This window comes from Acipenser ruthenus, chromosome 3 (assembly GCF_902713425.1).
Source record: "Acipenser ruthenus chromosome 3, fAciRut3.2 maternal haplotype, whole genome shotgun sequence".
Lineage (NCBI taxonomy): Eukaryota > Metazoa > Chordata > Actinopteri > Acipenseriformes > Acipenseridae > Acipenser > Acipenser ruthenus.
The window spans coordinates 42609209-42635511 of NC_081191.1; the positions used below are offsets into that span (position 1 = coordinate 42609209).

The 26303-nt window shown below is 39.7% G+C and overlaps 1 protein-coding gene across 3 annotated transcripts in view; it reads left to right on the forward strand.

Annotated features, from left to right (window-relative positions):
- Positions 1 to 26303, forward strand: part of invs (inversin) — a 117799-nt gene that overhangs the window by 2483 nt on the left and 89013 nt on the right. The window lies entirely within an intron of this gene.

Sequence of the window (26303 nt, forward strand, 5' to 3'; positions counted from 1 at the left end):
TAATAATACAGATGTGCTCAAATTTGTTGGTACCCCTCCACAAAAAACGAAGAATGCACAATTTTCTCTGAAATACTTTTGTCAGTTTCAAGTTAATTGGCATCCACCATTGTTTATTCCATATTTAATAGAAATCAGACTTTGCTTTTGATTTTTTATTCAACATAATATTGTAAATAATAAAACAAATTATTATTATTTATTTATTTCTTAGCAGACGCCCTTATCCAGGGCGACTTACAATCGTAAGCAAATACATTTCAAGTGTTACAGTACAAATGAAAATGGCATGGACAAAAATGATGGGACCGCTAACCTAATATTTTGTTGCACAACCTTTAGAGGCAATCACTGCAATCAGACGTTTTCTGTTGCTCTCAATGAGACTTCTGCACCTGTTAACAGGTAGTTTGGCCCACTCTTCATGAGCAAACTGCTCCAGCTGTCTCAGGTTTGATGGGTGCCTTCTCCAGACTGCAAGTTTCAGCTCGTTCCATAGATGTTCGATAGGATTCAGATCAGGACTCATAGAAGGCCACTTCAGAATAGTCCAATGTTTTGTTCTTATCCATTCTTGGGTGCTTTTAGCTGTGTGTTTTGGGTCATTATCCTGTTGGAGGACCCATGACCTGCGACTGAGACAGAGCTTTCTGACACTGGGCAGTACGTTTCGCTCCAGAATGCCTTGATAGTCTTGAGATTTCATTGTGCCCTGCACAGATTCAAGGCACCCTGTGCCAGGCGCAGCAAAGCAGCCCCAAAACATAACCGAGCCTCCTCCATGTTTCACTGTAGGTATGGTGTTCTTTTCTTTGAAAGCTTCATTTTTTCATTTGTGAACATAGAGCTGATGTGACTTGCCAAAAAGCTCCAGTTTTGACTCATCTGTCCAAAGGACATTCTCCCAGAAGGATTGTGGCTTGTCAATATGCATTTTAGCAAATTCCAGTCTGGCTTTTTTATGTTTTTCTTTCAAAAGTGGAGTCCTCCTGGGTCTTCTTCCATGGAGCCCACTTTCGCTCAAAAAGCGACGGATGGTGCGATCAGAAACTGACGTACCTTCACCTTGGAGTTCAGCTTGTATTTCTTTGGCAGTTATCCTTGGTTCTTTTTCTACCATTCGCACTATCCTTCTGTTCAATCTGGGGTCGATTTTCCTCTTGCGGCCGCGCCCAGGGAGGTTGGCTACAGTTCCATGGACCTTAAACTTCTTAATAATATTTGCAACTGTTGTCACAGGAACATCAAGCTGGTTGGAGATGGTCTTGTAGCCTTTACCTTTACCATGCTTGTCTATTATTTTCTTTCTGATCTCCTCAGACAACTCTCTCCTTTGCTTTCTCTGGTCCATGTTCAGTGTGGTGCACACAATGATACCAAACAGCACAGTGACTACTTTTCTCCATTTAAATAGGCTGAATGACTGATTACAAGATTGGAGACATGTGTGATACTAATTAAAGAAACTAATTAGTTTGAAATATCACTATAATCCAATTATTTATGATCTTTTCTAAGGGGTACCAACAAATGTGTCCAGGCCATTTTAGAATATCTTTGTAGAATAAGCAATAATTCATCTCTTTTCACAGCTTCTTTGCTTTATTCTATGACATACCAAAGGCATGCAAGTATACATGATAAAATAGCTTTTAATTTCATCACTTTTCTGGAGGAATGAAGCATTATTTCAATGAGCTGTAAGGGTACCAACAAATTTGAGCACGTCTGTATATACAAAATGTACTGTGTATGTTAAATTCAATTGTTTATAAATTATACCTTGTGGAGGGTTGTGGGGTTTCTGAACCCACAATAGGAATACACTTACACCCTGCTGTCTTAAACAGTCCTTAGTCTGTTATACAACCAATACATTAAACTTAAAATACTTGAGTCAAGTTAGCAACAGAAAACCAACAGATTTTTAAAGGGGGTGTTTTTTATTTTTATTCATTTGTAATTAATTTCACATTAAGCAATTATATTATTTACTGGACAGAAGAATCTGTAACAAAAGTTACCTACAAAGTATACTGAGGATGCCTCCCTGATAGCTTTCATTAAAAGGCATAGTATTTATTGAGGTTATACTGATCAGGAATTGTAATAATTCATTGTTTTCATATTATTTTGTATGGATGTGGTGTTGGTAGCTCTCAGCGACTGCCACCTTCAAATGAGATAATGCAAAGAATGCCACACATGCAAAGTTAAAACACAGTCATTTGAATCAGTCCACTATGGGATTCTCGGGAATTAATCAAGGGAAATCTGATAAACCTCAAATGAAACTGAACACTTCACCCAGCATACGTTTAACTGTAACAGCTTTCCTTACAGTATCTCATTTGACTACACAGCGCAGTTAAACAAGAACAGACCTGTTAGACTGGGTGTATTATTTGTAATGATATCACAGTATTTGAATATCCCATCAGTAAAGGCTGTTTGTAACGTAGCCACTCGGAGCTGTGACAGTTGATCCTTTACTGGTGCATAGTTGTCAGTAGTTTTTCCTCGTTGAAGTTGCCTCTGCATTCCACCATGTTGGGTGTCATGGCACTCAGTTTGGATCCACAGCTCTACACTGTAGTCTACATATTTATGTAAACTACCATTTAAAGTCCTGCTGTACAATTCTGTAATTGCACTGTTTGTCTTGGAAGGAAAGAAGTTGGGATTTTTCTTTCTTCAAAATTAACAGTATGACCAGTTGTGGCAAAGAGGTAAAGACGTGCAGGTGAGTGCAGTGCAGAATAATCACACAGACAACGTTGGTACAGGTGCAAGGGTGTTTATTTAATTTAATAAATGTCCAGAGCCTTAAGGCAAACCTGCAAATAATAATAGTGCTGGAAGTGATACAGCGGCGTGTATCACTTCTATTTGTAATCCACGGGTTTGACCCGTAACCCCGAAAGTCCCGTTCAGTCACCCACACAAAACACAAACACAAAGACAGTGCGTGATTCAAGTGCTAATGTAAGTGGTTATGTAATTTAACCATATGCAAAGGAACAGATCACTCAAGTCATGCCCCCTATTTATACCCTCGCCCATGACCCCGAGGTTAACAAGCGCATCCGCTCCTCCAGTCCTCGGATGCCACGCCGCTTACCGTCCGGGTCACTGAGCTCGGGTGCCGTGGCTCCGCCCCCTTCCGAAATGACCGACTTCCATCTACCCTACGGAATAAATTGTCGTGCCATTTCATTAAGGGTACTCTGTTCCTCGTGTACCGTGCCCTCACAGGTCGAGAGGGAGATCTAACACCAAGACTCATTCGCTCTCTGTCACACCAGTGCTCCAGATAAGCTGCGTACTGGATGCTTTAAGCATTGAAAAAATATAAATTGCGTATGATATTTGAATTTAATGCATAAAGAATACGCATAGCAATTTTGCTGCACAGCTTGAGTTTGCATGTTATCAAGCTTCTTGTACTTCGCTGGTTCCTGGCGTCTGTATTCTGCATGCGGTAGCTAGAGAATGGATCATTGGAATGCCGGGGCAGGTAATTGTAGCTTGCCTGGGAATTGCCAGAAACACGTGACCAATAAGTCCAAGAAAACACGTACGGTTAAATCCACTCACTTGCAATACGTGTTTGTGACTGGTGAATAAGCGACTGGATTCTTGCTTCTTAGGATTACTCTGCGTTGTCTTAGTGCCCCTCAACCTAACCTACCAATTTACCTGTCAATGGAATTCTTTGAAGGTAAATCTATATAATAAATACAATATTCTGTATTTGGAGAGAGTCAGGATGATTTGCAGAAAACAACTATAAAAACTGACAGCCTAGTAGTGGGAGGAGGGTCTGTGAAGGCAGTAGCTAACTACATTGGGATTAGCAACTTCCTGGACTATATTATTATTATTATTATTATTATTATTATTATTATTATTATTATTATTATTATTAAGGCAGGACTAAATGTCTCCGAAAAATACATTGTTGGATTTCTTTTCAGATGGGGGAAAAAAAAGTTTTTATTGTATGACCAAGATTTTGTACAGTAGTTCAAGTAACATTACAGTTCAAATGTAGTTAATGCATACTTCATACATTAGCATTAAAGTATGAACAGTTTTTAATGAAAGTACTAATGACTTCAAGATAATGTTGCATTCTACTCACCCAAAATACATTTTACACACAGTGATGTCTACATTGGAGAGTAAATTAGTCAATGAACTAATTTGTATTGCCCGACGCACAGGACAGCAAGATTTGCTGTTATACTTTGTCCATTGGACAAGTAGTTTTTATTCATTAATTTTTTTCCCAATGTTTGTTCTGTTGTTAGACGCTCTGGGTATATTTCTAGAAAGCCACGGAAGTTTCTGAAAACTGAATTGCGGAAGTCTAGCACCAAAGCACAAACTTTAGTGTTTACACCCCACCCCTAACACTTTGGATTGGCAAACTTTCCCTGGCAAAAAATGTAATGATTTCGTTTTTTTAGATTTTAGTGTTGCTAACCTAGTTTGCTATTTACCATTTTTACATATTTTTTTTTATTTAAATGGTAATATTAAAAAATACTTATTTTTTATTGGATTTGAACAAAAAAGCGATATTGGTTGTTTATTGGACATGCACAATCCATCAATTTGTGAAACTATTAAAACATGAAGATTGACAAATATGTTTATGATGAAATGAAATGCTTATATATGATTATCTATACATTTTCTTTAAATAAAATAGACTGCAAATCTCATGGCAATATGTTTATGTATTAATGTATCTATTTATTTTTCAGTCAGAGTAGTGCAGGGAAAGAATGTTGCCCAACCCCCCCCCCCAAATAAATAAATAAATGCCTTCAGGGTATGAAAACAGGATCACTCTGCTGCAGCAGTGTTCCAGTTAGCCATCATGGGACAAGATGTTAGATGAGGAAAAATAGCTGTAAAGTGTTGTACTGTAGCCTACTGTAAATATTGCATGCATTTTGGTAGAAAAACAGTAAAAAATGCAGAGAAACTTGACAGGTTATACACAAGTCCTTTACAGAGCCGGGGTTCAGCACTTACAAAACAGAAAACTTCCAATAAAAATCTGAATTCCATAAAGCAGCAGTAATAGTTGGCAATTATGTCATATCTGTGATGCAACAAACTAAAACACCTGTACACCAGGTGTTGGATTCAGCTTCTAGAGAAAGAGTGGAAAAAAAACAGGCAGAAGCTGTTTTTAGATTTGATTAACTCCCAAGTATTGCTTATTATAGTTGTACTCTTAGTATGCTACTTGAATTTACTAGCAGGTGTGTTCCAAACTGCATTGAAAGGAACATTTCCTTAAAGTATGTTATAAATTTGTTGAGGCGAGGTGGGGTCACAGGGAACTTTTTGTGCATCTTGAAGAATTTAGTTACTCACCAATTGATTGATTGTGTTCACTGCTAAATAAAACCAAAATCCTACAAGTTCTATTCTACTTTTTTGTGTGTGTTTTGTGTGACGGGGAGGGGGCAAGTAGATTTTTCTAGTATTTTGTCCTTTGGACAACAGGTTTTTTTTCAAAAATTGCAAACCCTTGCAGGTATTTATACCTTGCATCCCTTATAAATGTTTCTTTGAGTTAGAGGCACAGACATGTATCTGTGCTGTCTGTGTCTACTACTGTCATCGCAAGGATTGGGGGTGCATGACTGATGTGATAGGAATCAGATTTACCGTGGTTCTTAAATAGCTTTTTTGGACTCGTTGGAATTATTGATTTATTTTTTTCCAAGAACACATTTCATTTGATTAAATCATATTTATCATGAAGGCCTTCACTAGCTGGCAAAATGTTTATTGCAGTTTAATTGGACAAGTAATTGTATTTGCGCCTAATTAAGCGTCCCAGACAGTATTGGATCATTGCTTTACAATCCTGCAGCACCAGCTTTTAGAGGGATAATTAGATGTCGATATAAAAAACAAAACAAACTCATTTAGAATTAATTGGGAAATACAAAACGGCCCTTTTAAAGATGCATTGTCAATTATCTGTTCAGAGACAGCAAGAACTACTGAACATGACCAGCGAGTGGTAATAAAGAGAGAGCATTACTGTTGGTTCTGTTTTAAGTCACTTCCTTGTAAGTGTTCCAGTTACCATTTCACATTTAACCGCTTAATGATCAGATTTGAAAGTTTACATTGTCGCATGATTTGAAAAGAATGACGAAAGCCTGTTCAAACCCTAATGTAAAGGCAAATTTAGAGAAAAAATATAACTCCATATTGGAGAAACACATCCCAGAACCACTTGGGTTGGTTGCATGCACCATGAAATAGCAGGGGAAATATAGAAAAGTAATTAAATGACAGGAAGCTACTTACTGTAAGTGGTTAATTGTTGCTTTGAATGCAGTGCTGATCATGATGCCTGTCTCAGAATCCTAGTAATGAAACTTGCAATTGGCACAGGCTTGCTGTACTGTTCATAGGACAATTCAATGATTGTGTGACGACACTAAAACCCAATCAATATTATCGTTAGGCTTGCAGTAGGGACATTCAGTGATCCTTTATCCCAGTTTTCAGTTTTCAATATCACTTCTGTAACAAATAACTTAATGTAAAATAAACAGAAACCCAACAAACATTTTTTTGTTTGTTTTAGCAACCAAGTTTTTGTTTTTATATGTATGTCTCGGAGAGGACAGAAGAAAAATAAAGGTTTTTTTAAAATTCACAGATCAGCATTGAGGAGAATCACTGGGAGGGTAAGGGAAGGCCATTGGATAATATACTGTAAGCATGGGAAACTGCAAAATTATCATGCAAATATACAGTACCAGGGTAAACTTTTATGAAAGAATATTTGACAATGGTCCTTTGAGGAGTCAAGTCGAGCATGGTTTAGGTTCATTTCAAAGAACCGTGACAGATAATAATAGAAATCTCAAATGAGCAAATTAGGAATATCAGACAAACTCTTTAACGAGAATTACAAGTCAAAGGGGACAGTACTAATTAAGAAATACGGTTCAATACATTTCATATCGACATTGACTTGCAACGTGCTCTTCCTGATGTAATTACCAGAGAAACTGAAAATCATACCAACTTTAAAATGCACATAAATGGGTTGCTCATTAAAAAAAAAAAAAAACTTTAAATGAGAAGTTCTGATAGTAATAGTAGGCGGTATTAGTATTTTATATATAGTCTAATTTATAGCACAGAGCCTTCAAACCATTCAACCCTTTCATTTGGCATATTTAATGGCAAACGTCTGGCAATAATAATAATGCTGTGTTATTATTCCTGCTGCAGTAGTTTCAAGCTTATGGAACAAACGTCAACTTTTTACCCCATTGCATTCCATCCAGTGGTACCCCCTGCAGAGTTCCTTTCCTGTGTTCTGGCAAACCTGAGCAATCAGAAAAGCATTTGACCCCCCCCCCGCGGTTCTTCTTTGTTTCCCACTTTACCCCACTACTCAGACCTCTTCCTTACTAAATCTCTTGGTATCTCATAATAGAATAGTCTCATCTTCAAATGTTTACTAATTATTTTTAATGAGCAATCAAGTAGTGCTACCCAAAAATGTTTTCTGTTGTTGCAAAGATGTATAAGGTAAAACTTAAGCGGTTTATTTGATCAACCAATATTATGCTGGGATAAGACACAGCCACTTATTTTTTATGGTAACCCCGGTTGATGATGCAATGCAGGGCGATTACCCAGTCCTGTAAAATACTCCTAAAGTAACAAATCCCAAGAAGCTTTTGAGAGGGTATAGGTAGACCCCTAAGTCACATAGACAATTAGACCAACGTTTCACCTTCATCAGTGTAGTGATGTTATCCATTACCTGTCCCACTGTAAAGATGTTTGTCAGATTACTGGAATGACAAGAGACTGCTGGTGGGACACTTGTTGCCCCCTTTACCCCACTAGGCAGTTCGCTTCCTTATTATCTTGGTATCCCTGAATAAATTATTGGTCCACATTGAATGTTGCACCAGTCTTGCCAGTCACCATTCCAGAAAGCCTAGTTTGATGCAAATGTATGGAGAGTCCAATGCAAAGCAGGATGGTAGATATGTTGACTTGCATACCGTATTTGTTTCAATAAGCAGTACAACGTAATTAACCAGTTGCCAAAGGGGTACACATTCTAGGCAATGTCAAGAACATTTTCTCCAAACTTTCTTATGCCCACCAGGCACGATACCCTTACATGTCCATGCCCAATCCAGATTTTTCCATGCCCTGCATTGTAGTAAATTTGGACTTTGAGGTAAAATATTGTGCATACCAGACACAGCAAAATATATATTAAGTATATTTGGCAAGTAACAGTATTATTTTACTTGTCAAAGGGGGAAAAAATGCTTTATACTAATTCACTTTTAAAAAGGGTTTAATAAAGTGAGTTGAACAACTGTCCCCATGATTTTGTAACCCATAGCAGCCATGTAAACATTAAAACATAATGTACTACAGCAACGGTAAAGAAAAAAACAACGACCGTAAGTAATATTAGTATTTAGTATTTTTTTATTTCTCAGTTTTTAACAATTAATATTAATATACACAGCATGATTTACATGCTGTTCTGGAAATAGAAAATCGGCATGCAATGTAAAAAAATGCATTTACAGACAGCTGCTCAAATGTAATCAAGCTGTAAATGCTATAGTGGGCATTTTGTGTTGGTACAGCTTGGGTACAATGCTGATTCAAGTGTTCCTGTTTTCCTATTATTAAGTGTGTGAGAGGGAGGTAGTGAATACATTTTTCATATACATACAATGCCATAACGTAAAGTTACTAAACTGTTGCTCTGTGGAAGCTGATTGAACTTCATTATGTAGCATATATGTAGGAGGCTGTGTGGTCCAGTGGTTAAAGAAAGGGGCTTGTAACCAGGAGGTCCCCGGTTCAAATCCCTCCTCAGCCACTGACTCATTGTGTGACCCTGAGCAAGTCACTTAACCTCCTTGTGCTCCGTCTTTCGGGTGAGACGTAGTTGTAAGTCACTCTGCAGCTGATGCATAGTTCGCACACCCTAGTCTCTGTAAGTCACCTTGGATAAAGGCGTCTGCTAAATAAACAAATAATAATAATAATAATATGTTAGGATCCCAAGCCAAACTACAACCCCATCGGGATCGGATCAACCCCATTGGCTTGGGGTTCATTTACATTTTTAGAGCCCCCAAATCTTTTTGTGTTCGGGGTGGGGTTGTCTTGCATATTACCCCATTACGATGTAGAAAATTCATTTTACCCAAAACCGATCTGAAAAATATCTGATTTTGTACTTTTGAAATGTAAATAAATCGAATGGTTTGATAATTGTATTTAAAAGCATAGGTGTGCAATGTATTTATTAGGCTACCACATTAATGTTTTTTTTCAAAATTGTTTGACACAATTGCGGCTACCCTGGAGAATAATTAATCATGAAGTGATGGAAACTAAATAAACATGGTCTATGGGTAGAATTGTACACTGTTTTTAGCAAAGTTAGCTTTCATTTCTCTTCATCGTCTTCAGTTTCATCCAATAGTATTAACCCTTTGCGGTCCATTGTCGGACTGGGTCCGACATTGCAATTATTCCTCACAGGTCCTTTGTCGGACTGGGTCCGACATCATTATAGCAACGCAATAAACGGGTGTTTAGTCGTTTTTTCTCCGGAAAAAGCCGAGAAAACCATTCAATTGCCGAGTGGTAGCGACAGGAGCCGAGACAAGTCGGGAAAAAAAAAAAAAAAAAAAAAAAAGGCGTATTTCATGAATAGTCATACATGGTATCAGGTATCAGATAATGGGCGTCCATAATAAACAAGCTGGCTAAGTGCGTCAGCGCACTGAGACTATCATGGACATTTGCAGAGCTTTTTTCAGATGTTATAGTAATAAAATAATGACTTGGATCGCATTATTGAGGAGTTTGGTGATAAAACGAGTGATCTGGAGATGATCGATCGGTATGTACGACTATTATTATTATTATTATTTATTTCTTGCACAGCTGAACGCTATAGCAAACAAAAGGCTGGGGAGGGGCTGGAGATGCCTAGTGTGTGCTTTGTTGATATGCAGGGCCATTTAAACCCGTTTGACTGTGAAAAAAAATACTTTTAAACAGCGCGTATAAAATTAACTGCGCGTGTGAAAATTAATTAGACCTGGCGTGCCTGACGCGCGATTAATAAATGGACCGCAAAGGGTTAAATATATATATAGAGGCTTGCTGTAGTTCTAGGGGTAAGGCTCTGCTCGCTGTGCTAATCCTATTGGTTCCTTAAACCATATAGTCCAGGCTCACCTTCCACTACTTGTTCTGCAAGTCTTTCTAATTTTTTTTCTTTGGTTTTTTACCCCGGTTTTCTCCCCAATTTGGAATGCCCAATTTATTATTATTTGTATCCCGGTTCACCGCTGCAACCCCCTGGTAACTCAGGAAACGGAGGCTGGAACACGTGTCCTCCGAAACGTGCTCCTGCCAAACCATCATTTTTCACACTGCGGATCCGCAGCGAAGCCACCAGACCTATAGTGCCGGAGGACAACACAGATCTGATGGCTCCACTGCAGAACCACAGACACCCTGTCGGCCACAGGGGTCACTGGTGCGCGGTGAACCATGGATTCCCCTGCTGACCTAAGCCCTCCCTACCTGGGTGGCGCTCAGCCAATTGTGCGCCGCCCCCTAGGAACCTGCGATCTCCAGGCTATAGGGCGCATCCTGCACTCCACGCGGAGCGCCTTTACTGGATGCGCCACTCGGGAGCCCCACAAGTCTTTCTTCTGAGTAGGTCAAAAGTAGCTACTGAACCATAATCATGGATAATCTATGTGATAATTCTTATGTCTAAAACCAACCTCGATCTCCGAATCGTGTCCAGATCACTCCTGCATCCAACCGTGTCTGCATCTCTGATCTCTCCTACTTCTCAGCTTGAGCAGTCTATTTCAATCGACCTTGATCTCGATCGAAATATACTGCTCAAGCTGAGAAGCAGGAGCCGACGGTCTGCATCTCCTCCAAGCTACTCTCCTAACTCAAAGCTCCCTGGAACCTCCAGACTCCCATCCACCGGATTGCATCGCTCTGCTTCCCCTTTCACTTCTGTTCAATGCAGCGCAGGAGTTCACTTACTGTTAGGTTTCGGCTCTTGCATCTCCCCTCTAACATGAACTGCAAGGCGAAACTCTCGAATCGGATCAAAGAACGTTCCAAAGGAGATGTATTTCAAAGATTGGACCATCTCAAAGCTTTTAAATCGTCTACACTTCATCTTAAAATAACAAACCCAGCCGATCTAGACAGAGATTCTCACTTCAAATTGATGTGAAAATCTACTGGAGCAATTCCTGTATTCCCAAGCTGCCATCTTGGCTCCAGGTCAAAGGTAAAAAAACACTCCTCTGTCACTCGGGATCGAACCCAAACTCAAGCAGCAGCTTCTGTAGCACCAGGGCTCCCCCTAGATCCTGAGCAAGCTGCATTGCCAGAAGTCTTTATGTTACTAGGCAGATCCCAGACCCAACCAATCGCCCCTGCAGCGCCAGGGCTCCCCCTAGTGGATCCTGCCCACACTGCACTGCTGAAAGACATTTCAGATCTCCTGCTTCCACTCCATCATTCTAATGCTGTCATGGATAACCATATTTTTCAACTGGAAAACAAGATAGCCAACCTGGAACAACATAGATCTGATCATTGCTCCCATTCTTCTCACTCTTCCACATCTCCCAGGAGGGAATCCAACATCCACAAAAGGCACAGACATCCTATCATACCCTTGTCCCTTCCTAGCGTCATCAAGGCGAATCATCCATTGACACTCCCGACTTCACTCTAGCTACTGCTATAAGTAATTCCTCTTTTGGTTTTACTCCCATAAGGATACAGTCCCTTCTACCTATCTGAAGAAACAAATTGTGGAAGGTAAGGATGTTAAGCCTCAGGATTTCCCATTTACGAATTTAAAATTCGTTCAACCTGCACCAAAAGTGATTTGCTATCTTTACTTGATCATTTCAATTACGCCATCAGACTAATTCCCCCAGGGCGAGCATTTATATCTTGATTGCTGGATATTGCTAAATCTGTGAGTGAACGTCACCATCATGTTAACCTATCCAGCTCTAGTCGTGCAGACTTGAAGATGTGGGTCTATTTTCTTTTATAGAATTGGAACGGAATTTCTTTTTTTTTATGACTAAATCATCTCATCAGTTGAGCTCCATCTGTACACAGACGCATCATCATTAGGATTTGGGGGCCTGTTCAACTTTTCATGGTTTTCAGCAGCCTGGCCAGCTCCAATCCGGGATCTCCCTCCTGAACAACATTCCTCTGCTCTACATGAGTGCTATCCTATAGTCTCAGCTGCTTCCATCTTGGGCCACCAATGGTCAAGAAAATCCATTATCTTGCACTGTGACAACCAATCTACTGTAGCCATTCTCAATAAAGGACGATCCAAAACACCACTCATAAATAGCTTGCTACGCTACCTGACTTGGTTATCTATTCACAGCAACTTTCTCTTTAAAGCAGCACATGTGCCTGGTCTTCTCAATCCTGTAGCTGATGTTCTCTCTCGATTTCAGTTTCAGAAGTTCCTTCATCTGGTTCCGTCAGCCAATCCTCACAGCTATTCCCCAATTTCAGGACCTTATTCTGGATTGAATTCCCAGCTTCTCACCTCAGCAAGAGGCCAATTCTATAGCTCCAAAACCTATAAATCAGGCCGGGCAGCGTATATGTCTTTCTGTTTTGTGTCTTCAGTTTCACTGACAGAATTCGAACTTAATCACATGCTTGCCTTTTATAACCTACTGTGATGGTCATTCGCCTTTTTCTTTCAGGGATACAATTCTACATCCATCTATCTGATCTCCATGCCCACCTCTCCAGTCTCAGCCATCAATAAAACTTCTTCTCCGAGGTATCCAAAAAACAGAACCTCCACCAGCCTTGAAGCTCCTGCCCATTACATCAGACATTCTCCTTAAATTAATGTTGATTCTAAGGAAGGGTTGGCTCACATCCTGTGAGGACATTTTAATGGAGTGCATGCTATCATGTTCTTTTTTTTGGATTCATGCGCTGTGAAGAATTCCCCTGCAATTCCCATCAGTCATCTTCCCAATTCTGGATTATGCCTTCAAGATTGCATCAAAACAGGAAACAGCTTTACCTTTCACCTACGATCTTCAAAAACAGACTCCAAGCGAGGGGGTAACCATATTCAGTTCCACCAAACAAACTCTCACTTGTGTCCATATTCTGCTATCACTAAATACTTAGCAGCGCGACAACCATCTCTTTCTTCAGTGCCTCTATTCAGTCTCTCGTCAATGGTTTTCTGCCCACCTGTCGAACCTACTGTCACTTACCAGCTTCGCAATACTCTGCCCACTCCCTCAGAATCGGAGCAGCTAAACCGCTGCACAAGTTAACACTAACCAATATCTGATCAAGAAGCTTGGAAGGTGGACATCGTCTGCAGTAGAGTTGTACATCAGGACTTCAGTTTCAGATCTTAAAAATGCTCAAATCCTTATATAAAACATTTTTTCAGGATCCACTTTTGGCGGGTTGCTGGTCTTTCATCACCCAGCCTTGGTGACCTCTGACTGATGTCGGAGGTCGCATCTCAAACCAAGACGGCTCCTATCGGTCCAAAAGGCGAGATCCTGGGCCAAACAGTCAATCTTACATCTTACAATGCTGAACTTCGATCTTTGAAATAGAGGCTTGCAGTAGTTCTAGGGTCTCCGCTCAGCTCGCTACACTAATCCTATTGGTTCCTTAACCCAGGGGTTCCCAAACTGTGGTCCACCGCCCAAAGGTTTTTTTTTTTTATAATAATAAAACACAGCTTTCAATATAACTAATTGTAATAATATATGTAAAAGTGTAATGTAAGCCAAATCAATGTCATTTTGCAAGTTGTATTTGTTGTACTGGATAGTAACGAAAACGAAGTTGCAATGTTTGTCTCTCTCCTGTACGTATGTCCTGTGAGTTTGAAGGCGCGCTTCAGTGAGCGGTAACTTAGCAACAGAAGTACAGTCCATTTTACAACTCTAAAAAGTAACAGCTTGCATTTTGAATTGATCATGGATTGATTTATTGTTCAAAAACGAGAAGGTTGCACTGGTGGTGAAGAAGAACTTGGACCTTCTAAATCTACTCAGAATGAGCCAGTGAAAAAATGAAAGAAGGTGGTGAGAAAATATGACGATGTGTACTTAGTTTGGATTTTCCTTTACCTGATCGAGTGAGTATCCTTTGCCAATAGTATGTTACAAAATAAACCACTAGAGTTTTTTGAGAGGAAAGGCTAAAAACTGAAGATGAAGTCAGGTTGAGCCTCACTAATATATGCCCCCAGCTGGAAAAACTGTGCAACGAGAACCAGGCACATCCATCACATTAAGATTACTCTTGGACTGTAAGTTTTATTTATATTTTCATGTATTTTTTTTGCTTTTTTTTAGTTACAAAGCAAAAGTACAATTAGGATTTTAAGAGTTAAGGTGCAGGTTGCACTAGTGTTACTAAAATATGATGCCTGTTAAGGTATATGTGTAGAAATTAAAAATAGCTTAATTTTAAAGATATTTAGTTATGAAAAGGAGCATTATTTCAAGATTTGATTAAAACATCTGTTTAGTACTTGCAATTTACTTTTATAAAACTAAAAGTGTTTCAAAGAATGTTTAAAAGATATAGAAGCACTCATTCAGTGCATACTCCTAGTGATTTCTAGCGTTAAATATTAACATTAAAATGAAAAAATATGTAAATATGTATTTACAGTGTTACAGGTTTAAACAAATACAGTACAATGTTTTCAGTTAATTTTCTTCAAGAAGTGTTAATAATGGGCCACAGAGCCTAATGCAGCAGCACAGGTGGGGCTCAGGTAAAAAAAAGTTTGGGAACCCCTTCCTTAACCTATATAGTCCAGGCTCACCTTCCAATACTTGTTCTGCAAGCCTTTCTCCTCCACCTCCCCACCGGCTCCTTTTCAACTGTATCTCCCATCTGGTGGTCAGTGGTCCTCCATCACCCAGCCTTGGTGACCTCTGACCGACATCGGAGGTCACACCTCAAACCAGGGCAGCTCCTATTGGTCCAGAAGGTGAGATCCTGGGCCAAACAATCAATCATCCCACACTACACTTTACATCTTACAATGCTGAGTTTCGATCTTTGATAGCTAGATAGATAAATAAATAATAAATAAATCAGATGGTTTGATAATTTTATTTAAAAGCATAGGCATGCAATGTATTTATTAACGTTTTTTTTTTCCCCCCGAAAGTAGCCAAGTTACACATTTGGATCCCGAGGGGGTGGGGCCGTATTTCGGATTCTAACAAATATATTAACTTAAAATGGGCTGTTTGCTTTCTTGTATTATTTGGTGTATAACATTCTTAAAGTATTACAGATAGTGATACCATAGCAAAATGAGAATAATGATAATGGAGCAGTGTGGATTGTAAATAAAGTAAGGCTGCATTCACACTGGGTCAGTTTCAAACAGACTCAGTCTGGTTCATTTAGTTTGAAGCAATGGTGCTTGCTGTTCACACTTATGTGATGTGAGGTGAAGTTGTTTTTTTTTGGTCCTTTTTTGGTTCGTTTACAATATCCTGCAAGGCATATTGAAAGATGGCAGCTGTTGATGTATTATTATTATTATTATTATTATTTATTTATTTAGCAGACACCTTTATCCAAGGCGACTTACAGAGACTCGGGTGTGTGAATTATGCATCAGCTGCAGAGTCACTTACAACTACGTCTCATCCGAAAGACAGAGCACAAGGAGGTTAAGTGACTTGCTCAAGGTCACACAGTGAGTCAGTGGCTGAGGTGGGAGTTGAACCGGGGACCTCTTGGTTACAAGCCCTTTTCTTTAACCACTGGACCACACAGCCAGTTTTTAATATTGCATGTTTTAGATTTTTTCTTGCATATTTTCTGTGGAAGAAAGCACTGGGGGAGCACTGCTAATTTAATTAATGTATTGAATGCCTTACGTAGGAGAATGCAGTTTACGCAATTCTGCACAGTTCTCCTACTGTCTGCATTAAACAAAGTAATTTGAGAAAAGACTGAATATATTTTAGTTTTGTCCAGTTTGACTTGGATTTTGGTGTCTGACCAAATTTCTATCAGAGCTTCAGTTTCTCACATTGTTTAGATTTTCACAGTGAAAAACTGGGACTTTATTTTTTTTTTCAATTCACTGGCGCTGTAGCAACTCTGAAGCCGTTAAAATAACAGCATACCTATAATAACACAATAATAATTTATAAATTAAACATTGGGTGAATTTATTGCAGATCATAACAACTCATTATTTTCTTTATATTGTCAACTCAAATCATGTTAAATGAACAAATAGATCAGCTATTGGTATTACCATTTAAACATGTACTTAAACATTTTATATTTTTTAAATACAATAGCAAAACCGGGACAATTACAATTTTACTGTTTCTGACCGGGACAAAAAATAAAAGCTGAAAACTGTGGCAATCCTAATGTCCGGCAACCCGAATGTAGTTCTGTGGCAAAGTGGCTGCTGAGTAGAACAGGTGCAGAGGTGATGCAGTGCAGGAATAATCACAAAAGGAAACTGTAATCCGGTTTGGAAAGGGGCCTTTATTTTATATAAATCCCAGTCTGGCGACCAAACAATAATCACCTGGCAATACACACCAATGTGTAAAGCTTGGCAGGAAAATGATAATAATGATTTGCAAAACAAACAAATAATAACACGTTATCCACCCCACAATAAATACTCAATCACTGGTCCGGTGCGTGCAGTAGTGCTCGAGGTGGGTGATAACAAACAAACAGTGACTGTGGTGTTGTTGTTCCGGGTAGTGCTGGCCCAAGGCAACAGCTCCGGAGACGTGTTAGCCGTCTAGTGAATTCACAAAACAAAAGACAATTACTAACAGTGCTACAAACAAATAATACACTCACAAATTATTTTCACAGTTCACAAGGGAATCTCTCCCAGTCCTTCCAGTTCTGTATGCGCTCTGAAACCAAGCAAAGGAAAACATTTATGATTCTCCGGCCCCTTTATGCTATTACGCATGACCCCTTGGTAAAAGATTGCAGCTGTCTTTACTGTCTGCAGCTGCTACATCGTTTCCCTTCCGGGTCACTACGTTCCTGCAACAGTCTCGCCTTCTTCCAGACTGACCGACTTCCCGGCCCAGGGAAAGAACTGTCAGGCCAGCCCGTCCAAAGCCTTTCCCTTTTGCTGCTTAGTGCCCTCACAGGTCGGGAGGGAGATTTACAACCAAAACTCATTATATTTCTGTCACAAGTTCCCAAAGACATTTTTTTTTTTTTTCGCTCTACGTGTTTCGCGTGGAATGTTTACTTCCTAGTCAGGTTACCTTGTGTAGTTCGTTTCCTATGTGCAAAAGAACACATTGACGTTTAGCAAGCAAACCAGACTCGTTTGTGTTTGCCAAACGGACCAAGACCACCTCTTTAAGTGGACTTGGTACGGTTTGTTTCCCAAGCAGACTTTGTTGTTCACACTTCACAGCAAGTGCAGACCAAACCCTCTAAACGGACCCAGTATGAACACACCCTAAGAGACCCAAAAACAGATATAGAAAACTGAGTTACTCAAATAGCGTACACATTGTAGACCTTAGAAAAACAACCAATGTCTTCGGTACAGACTGATTTTAGCAATTAAAAAAAAATAAAAAAAAATACTCTTGCAGCACCTATTACCCATAAAGCATAGCTTTCGATAGCACTGTTGTCTGGTAGTTCCCTTTTTAAACTAACTCCTCCAGTAGCCTCTATTTATTTTATCCGCCGCTGCACACTGGCCTGTGATGTGAGGTAAACAAACCGTGCCATTCAGTGAAGTGGCTGATGTGCACAAAAAACAAATACAAACAGCTCAGATGTGCCCTGGCCACCTGGGCATGGGATTTTTGTAGCATTGATTGAAGGTCTATCTGCCATTCAGTTCTTTATTGAATAAAGTGTATTAGTCAGTTCTGAGGTTTTACAGGTGATCGTTTAATTCAGATGGCAGTGAATACAAGTATAGTGTCCTCTCATTGTGTTTTGACGATACTTGGTGGAGGAAACTTGGAAATTTGTGAAAGCAAATCCGAGTAACGGCTGTTGTGGTGTTAATTGGATTAAATCCCTGACACAGTCCCTGCAGTGTTCATTAGTCACCTTGCATCACCCGCGCTGTCTCTACCTGCAGCTTAATTGGGTGTGGCACCTCCCTAACGCATTTTCTTGTTTCCATTGCTAATACTTTAATCATGCTATGTATTGAGCCTGTTCCAATAACATTTTTACAAGCCTTCTAAGTTAGAAAAGTCTGTCCCTTAATAGTTCAAAATATGTATGTGCCACAGTAATACATTAATAACTATAATGTAGACTGTGGAGAGTAATAATGATTTTGTATATAGATGGTGAGCTAGCTGGCTGTAAAGCATGCATGTGAAACTCCTGAAGCATGCATTAGCTAGTGAGCAAGCTTGTACCATACCCCAGGAGGGCTGGCAATACCTGGTTTTAGGAACAGTAAATGTCAACCTGCTCTATTGGGCTCCCGTCTCTATGGGGGCAGCAGTCTTGTGTGTTTCTGCAGATCGATGGAGATCTGTCCTTTGATCTCCTTGGAAATTAGATATCTGTGGAGGCTTGGACCATTTTCTTTACAAGCAATACATCTGGATCCTTCACGGTTATAAAAGAACAATCCCCTTATAAAGAAGCCAGCCGTGGTCATTTTCCCATCCTTTTCCCATGGTTATATTATGCATAGTTTACAGTGTCTTTTTAAATATGTTTTCTATGCCTCTCTGGGCTATACAGTGCTTACCTATGCTTTACCATGCTTTCACTATTTTAATTATCCCCCACTGGGGATGAAATCCCTGCTAAGGTGATATAGTGGAAGAGGTTGTACCTATCCAATTGTCATTAACCTTGGTATTAACATTGTTTAGTTTGTTACTGAGAATATCAGATTCTGTCCATCAACCCGTCTGTATGTCACACTTACATTTTTGGCCATAATTTGGAGAATCGCTTATCAAATTGTGATTAAACACTTTACAGTATACTATTCTGTACATACTGTTGACATCCTAGTCATCAGCTTTTTTTTTTTTTTTAATCATACGGATAGCTCATTTTTTTAATGTACCGCTGTGGCAGGGGATGGATGTTGCTGACTTGTTATGCTTTGCTATGCTTTTACTAGCGCAAACTTTTATAAGGGTCATGAGGGGTGTTTTGATTATTTACCTTGATACGCATTGCCCCATTGTGATTAAAAATCTCTTTTACTAGGGAGACCAGGTGTAGAGGACGGCAGCAGTTCAAAATAGAAATATAAAGTGCAAGCAACACAACAAACAGATGTGCAAATTAAATAGATCAACTCTGTTCTAATAGTATTATAAGCTCTCAGTTGTGGTGGGGGAAATAGTGTTTTCCTCTTCAACCATCTGACATGGCAGGGCTGAGGAACTAGCAACATAAACCCAGAAGACCATGAAAACCCAGGCAACTTTTTCTGGCACCTGTTGGTGTAACTTGTTATATGTCAATTTCCATCTTGTGCAAAGTTCAAAATCTATCTCCATTTAAGCAATTTGGTTACACATCTAGTCACTTTAATGGAAGTCAGAAAAAAACCTTGCCTAGTAACCTAAACTCTTTGTACATCTGACTGCTTGAACTGAAAGCTGCAAACAGTCTTACTGCTCCTCTTCTTGTTGATAGCACAACACTGAACCTATTGCTCCAAATCTCCTTCAGATTCAAACCAGAGACCTTGTAATATCTATAATGGCACTTGGCAGTTCAGCAGGACTAACAAGAGAAGCCAATAGGTCTACAACTTCAAAGTCCCAGACAGCCATGGTTCATCAATTGTCTTACATTCAATTTAGCTTTAAAGCATGCATATAGAAACAGCAATCCTAGATGTAACAGGTGCTGGGGAACCATGTGGCATATTTAAGACATTTTTATTCAGTAATCGTTATTGCAAATACCACTCAAGCAGAATTTAAATGTGTCGGTTTCACAAAGATCATTCTGCATATTTTCATTTGATTACTATTAGAATTGGTTCTGTTACAAATTTGTGCATACCAATGGTCGATGGTGTTCTGGTTAAAAAACCTCATTCATGGTTGCGGAGTGTCTTTTTGAGGTCTTGGTGGTCATTGGTTTTACTTTGTTTTGATGATTTTTGAAACCCTACCCCCTGTATCTTGCAATCCGTTAGTGTTTGGATTTCTGCTTCCTTTTTGGCTGGAAAGATGTTTTAGCTTCATCCATTGCGGTGCAAGAACAAGCAACATTGATGAGCAGTCTCAACAGGGTCTGAAACAATCTGCCTCATGAGTGAAGATATAGCTTCTAAGATGTGCTGGGCATCTGCCCTATCCACAGACTGCATGCACACAAACTGCACAGTCACCAGCCCTTTGTGGCAGAATCATACATATACTAGCTCCTCTTCTATGACAGCGCTATCGGTTGAACTATCTGACATCACTGACAGGAACTTTGCACCTTTTATTCTCTTGCAGATGCCTTCTTTCTACCTCAGCAATGTACTGCATAAATACTCTTGCTTGTTTGTCATTCCTCGATTCAAATTAAAACTTCACCTGTTACACTTTGTGAGGTTAAAATACTCACGAGTTGATTGTGTTTGTTCAGCAATTGATACCCATACGTTCTCCTTTTTCATCTGATCTTATAATCAGCTCTATCGATTGCATATACGCAGGGATAAACACTGAGCAGCTTCTCGACTAAGAACCGGTCATCCATTTTGGCGTTGTAATAACCATAGCGACGAGGTCAAAGTTCCGTTGATTTGAACTGTCAGCGAGTGCAGTTTGAGCAGGGTGACTGCCAGTAGAAAGTATAAACTGCACGGCGACACGACAGCGATGATCAGTAAAATGCTGCCTTTTTTATTGAAATCTATGAATGGCAAGGTAACAAGGTGAAAACAGCTGATTATTGGCTTAGTAAGAGCGATTCCTACAGTAATAAGCAGTGCATTTGTTATTAAAATCTATGTGAATGGTACATAACAAGATCCAAACAGCTGAGTTTGCCCTAAATATACATCGTGCTTAAAATGGTATAAACAATGCCTTTTTTTATTGAAATCAATGGAAATGGCAAACACTATTTGTCTGATATAAACGGCTGCCTGGAAGCACATACTGTTACCATTTCCTCTAGATCAATCCTTAGAGAATGCAAAGTTGAAGAAAGAGCCAGTTTGGATAGAACTATGTGGCACTTTAGCCTCTCCAAAGTGTCCATAAGCAATGCTTGTAGATCTGATCAACATCTATCCAAACATATATTTGGGTGATTTTGAGTCCCCCCACGCAAGTTATTATGGCCTAAACTTGGTACAAATAGCAGAAATTCAAATTTCAGGGGGGTTTAATGACCTGTGGTTGGACTTGAAACCAAATGTTTTTCACAGAATTTGGAAGACTGGTACCTAAGGGTCTTACAGCAATACTTAGATTTTAGGACCCACATCCCCTACAGGGTAAATGGTTAGGCTGAAGTTTCAAATAACACTTGTCACTTACCCCTCGTCTGGCAATTTGCCAGAAGTGAGTAGGGTGCTCCTAGTATTTTTAGTATTAGTATTTTTTCTGAAAAGCCCTATTTAATACGAGTAGAACGAGGTGCTACACATGATGGTAGCATCTAAATTGCATCCAAGGTGATTTTTTCTCAGGTCGAAGGGGAAATGTTTTAAAAAATAATGGCTATCATTTCTGAACTCAACTTGTCAGAAAACTCCCAGGTGAATTTTTCTAGGAAAATCTGAGACGGACTGGCAGCAAAATGTCCCTTATCTGGTTGACTTGCCGTGGAATGACCCAAGACGATTTTAAAAGCCCATTTAATTCTTTCACAGAAAAAAAGTAAATTAAATCAATTCTACTATTATCACGTTTCTCTGTTGTGATTGAGATACACGCATGGCTTAACAGGTATCAGGTGAATTTTTAAAGGAGTAGAAAAGTTGGTGTAAAACACCGAAAACCAGAAGCCCCATGTATAACTTACAGTGTTATAAATAAGGTTATCAACCAATAAGATCAGGACACACAAAAACATAAGAAAGAAGTAACAAATTAGCTGCCCTTTACATCACTTAAACGTCTCTCAGCATTAGAAGGTTTCTTAAGAAAAACACTGAACAGAGTTTTAAAACAGCGGCGCAGGATCCTTAGAGAATGTGCTATTTGTATTAAAGCTGTATTTCCCTGTTGCAACTCGGTTTCAGTCCCGATGGGCAATACATGAGTGGTGTGTAATCAGGCTAGCAGTGTAGCCTTTCAGATAAATACTTTTATTACCAGACAAGCTGCAGAGGATTAAGCCAGCTTCTAGCAGGATTGAGCCATGGCACAATGACCGCCAATGCCCTTCCTTGTTAACCGGCTTGCTGCGGAGGGCTTCATGTCCGCAGAGCAGATGGGGGGGGCTTAGTTTCGACAGAGTGGCAAGTGGTCTAGCGGTTAGAGCCAAGGTCTGAGAGCCAAGAGTTCCCAGGCTTGAGTCCCAGCCTGACCATGGGTCACTGAGTGATCTCTGGCAAGTCAGCGGAGCTTCGTGTCCCACTGTTACGCACAGCTGTAGAAACGGGAACAAGCACTGGTGGAGACCCCTTACAGACACACACACATGCACAGACAAATAAAACAAGAACATTTGTACTGCATGTCAATTGGGCTATCATGATTTACATAAAATAAAATAAAAAACGGGTCCGGTTTTACAATCTGAACAGCGGCAGATTTAATACCCATTCCCTTTAATGCTTTAACTATTAATCCCACATGTGTTTTTCCCTGAGGGGTGATTTTATTGACTCCCTTATTAATAATGGAGCAGGGTTTACAAGTCTGTGAGCAGCAGCATCTAGAAGCAGTTTGGATTATTAAAATAGACAAAACATCTTGATGGAGATGTCAAGGTTATGCAGCAAAGAAAGGATTTGAACTATGCCTTTTCTTTCAAGAAGCAAATGCTGTAATTTTTCGCATGCATCCTATTTTGTTTTTAACAGGTGTGGGTGGTGGTAGCATTATCTTACCTAGGCATTCATTTTGAGCCCCCACATTGGGAAGCCAAGGGGTTAAATTGTACTGCTCCAAGCAGCAATCTTTCATGCACTCACACCTTCTTCCTAAACTTTTGACCTCCCTGTTTTTCCCTCATTATGTTTCCACAATTCCTACTGTAGGCCTCAGACTGTAGCCCGGAGTCAGCAGCTGCTCTGCATTGGCTTTTTTTTTTTGTTTTGTTTTGTTTTATTGTTTGGCCAGCAAAACGCTTATTCAGCTGGATTGACAATTTAAAAAACCCAGTTTTTTTTTTTTTTGCCAGACAGCTGGAAAAGTGCCTGCACACATCAGAAACGTGAATCCTGTGTTTAGTTTCCCTGTTTTTGGCAGGGTGTCTCGTCTGCTGTTTGTGTGAATCCCTAATGCATTCCAGAGTGCTCACTAAAACCCTGTCCGTAGGAGGGTTGCTGTGCTGGGAGGCGGACGAGGTGCTCTCACGCTATCGGCACATTGTTGGAATAACGTGGCACCATGGTGACGTCGGACAAGCCACTGCAGTAAGGCAACAGCTTCAGACTGGGCCTTCAGAAACGTGCTTCTTCTTAAAAGAATAAAAAAGGGTGAAAAGGAGTAATTTGTTACAGGCCGGAAATGTTTCATACTTCTGAGTTTCTCTGTTCCCATTGGCCGTCAGGGCACTTTCCGCAAAACAACGACATATGCTGGAATAGAGCAGGTTAATCCGCAACCACTGCCACCTGCTTTAGGGAAAACAGGGTGGCTTCTTGGTTTAAGTGAATTGAACCAGAGGTGCTTTACAGAACAATGCAGTGCTATTTCCATTTCTACAGCACTTTCATCGGCACTTAGATTCACTAAGCAGAGACCAGGCAGAAAATAGATTTACATTGCACTCTTTAAATTGAAATTCCAAGTAGTAATCCCATGTCCAAAGACATGGAAGTGTTTTGTGTGAAAATGGGTGCACATAGCCTTTTTTAATGTTATCTAGACAGAACCCACAAATATGGAGGAATTAGGCCTACCTAAATACAGGCATTAAAAAGTATTCTATTAATCTGTTAATGGATAAAACTGTATAAGAATCCTGTAGTGCAACCCCAAGTTTCAAATAATAAACCCACTACAGTATATACAGTTTGACATTACCAAAACTGGAAAACTTTAGTTATTAAAAGTGAATCTCATACAGTTTAATGCTTCCTCCGTGATGTCAAGTTACGTAAAATCTAATTATATTGTCTCTGTTCAAAAAGACTAATAAAGTATGCTGTGTTTTAAACTTGGGTTACTATAGATATTCCTGTTGTTGTGAAAGAAAACATAACAAGTAGTAGCAATTGACGTAAATTCCTCAAAGTACTTTTTAAAGTACCGCTGTGTATATATTTCTGCTTTTCTTATTTTTACAGATGTCAATTACAAGCCCACGGTAATACCCAAAGGGATGCGCTGCAACATTACAAATATCTTGCTGCTACGCATATTTAGCAAATTGTTAAAATGGTGCTCTGCAGGTTTCAAAGCAAAAACCGGCATGCTTAAATATTCCAGCCTCCGTGTGGGAACATACCAGACATTTTATACAATACTAACTTAAGCCATTGAGGCAATTTGTGCCCATTGATTTCTAATGGGAAAAACAAGGTAAGAATTGCTGCAGGCTTCCTTGCAGCACAGTTGCCTGATGCGGTTGGCTGGAAGTTGGCAAGGGCCTCCCTGGCCTGTGAGCAGACACAGTCCAGATCCCAGAGTCGCCACACTGCCTAATGAGAGGTTCTTGGGATCTCTCAAAACAATCTGACGATATCGACAGACTGTTTGCTGATGTGTTGCTGCCTTGCTATATTCTTGAACTGTGATGGTGACTTTATGAAAGCAGCTTGAAGATGACAGTCTCCCACTGAGCTGGCATAGCAGAGGACAGGCAGTGTGAGCTTCCCCACATTGCCCCACTAGCGTACCATTAGCTTGCCTTGGCAGTTAAATTTTTTTTTATAGAAACGCCCTGTGACAAGCAGGCTGTAGTGGTGACGTCAGACCCGGAAGAAACACACAGTCCTGCGAAGTGAAATGTGAATTGCGCTGTTGTGCGTTTAATAATGAACAAAAAATACAAAGGTTTTAAACAAAAAACAGCACACGGCACTTGCGGCCAAAATAAATAGACAAACAAAACAGACTAACACTTAAACGAACAGTGGACTAACAGACAAACAAACAAACACGGTGAGTCAAAACAAATACTTATTATTTTAGTTTATTTTAGTTTCTTTTACTCTCCTTCTCTCTCCCGTTCTCTCCTCACTGAACACCCAACCTCGAGTTAGTAAAACGTGCATCTATATATACAATTGTGCTGGGATTCAATTACCAATTAATTATTCACTTGAATCCCAGCACGTGAACTATTCTGTGAAAACCCTGTGCTCATATATTAAGTACTTTAAATGCACGTGAAGTGAAGTGCAATCCCTGTGCCTAAATAGAATTATACATTTTAAATACTTGTGCTCATTACCCACATTATATCCAGTGTACTAACTACAATACACCAACATTAACACACGCAACATACAACATAAAACACAAAAATACACATAGGGGCGGGGCACATTGCCACAGCCCTCTAGCATGCGTCTTTTAAAAAAAATTCAAGCATGATATGATTTAATAGTTTGTTCTTCAACTAAAGTATCGATCAACAGCTACATTTTGTACATATATTAGTACGATACTTGAATGAAACTTGTACTAACTTCCACATGACTCATGTTACAACCACCAAAGACATTACGTATGGGATATGCCTGCCCATTGGGTAGGTATCGCTGAGCTCTCTATACCAGAACTGCCTATAGGCCCCTTCCTTGGATGATGAACTCGGTCCCGCCCACCGAGGGGATAAAACTGCTATCCAAAGGAAGCCATTTCTCTTTTTCCTTCTCAAGATGGTAAGGTAAGACCTCTGTCTAGCTAAGCGTTGATAGAAAAGAGCTTTGAGTCGAATCGAATCGATTGTATTTCCCTTGCATTCGTGCTGAAAGCTGACTTGCCGCTTTCCCAGAATCAACGACTTGAAAACAAGCCTTTTTGCCTTTCTGTCTTTCAGCGGCCTCCTCGCTTGCGTGGTAGGCC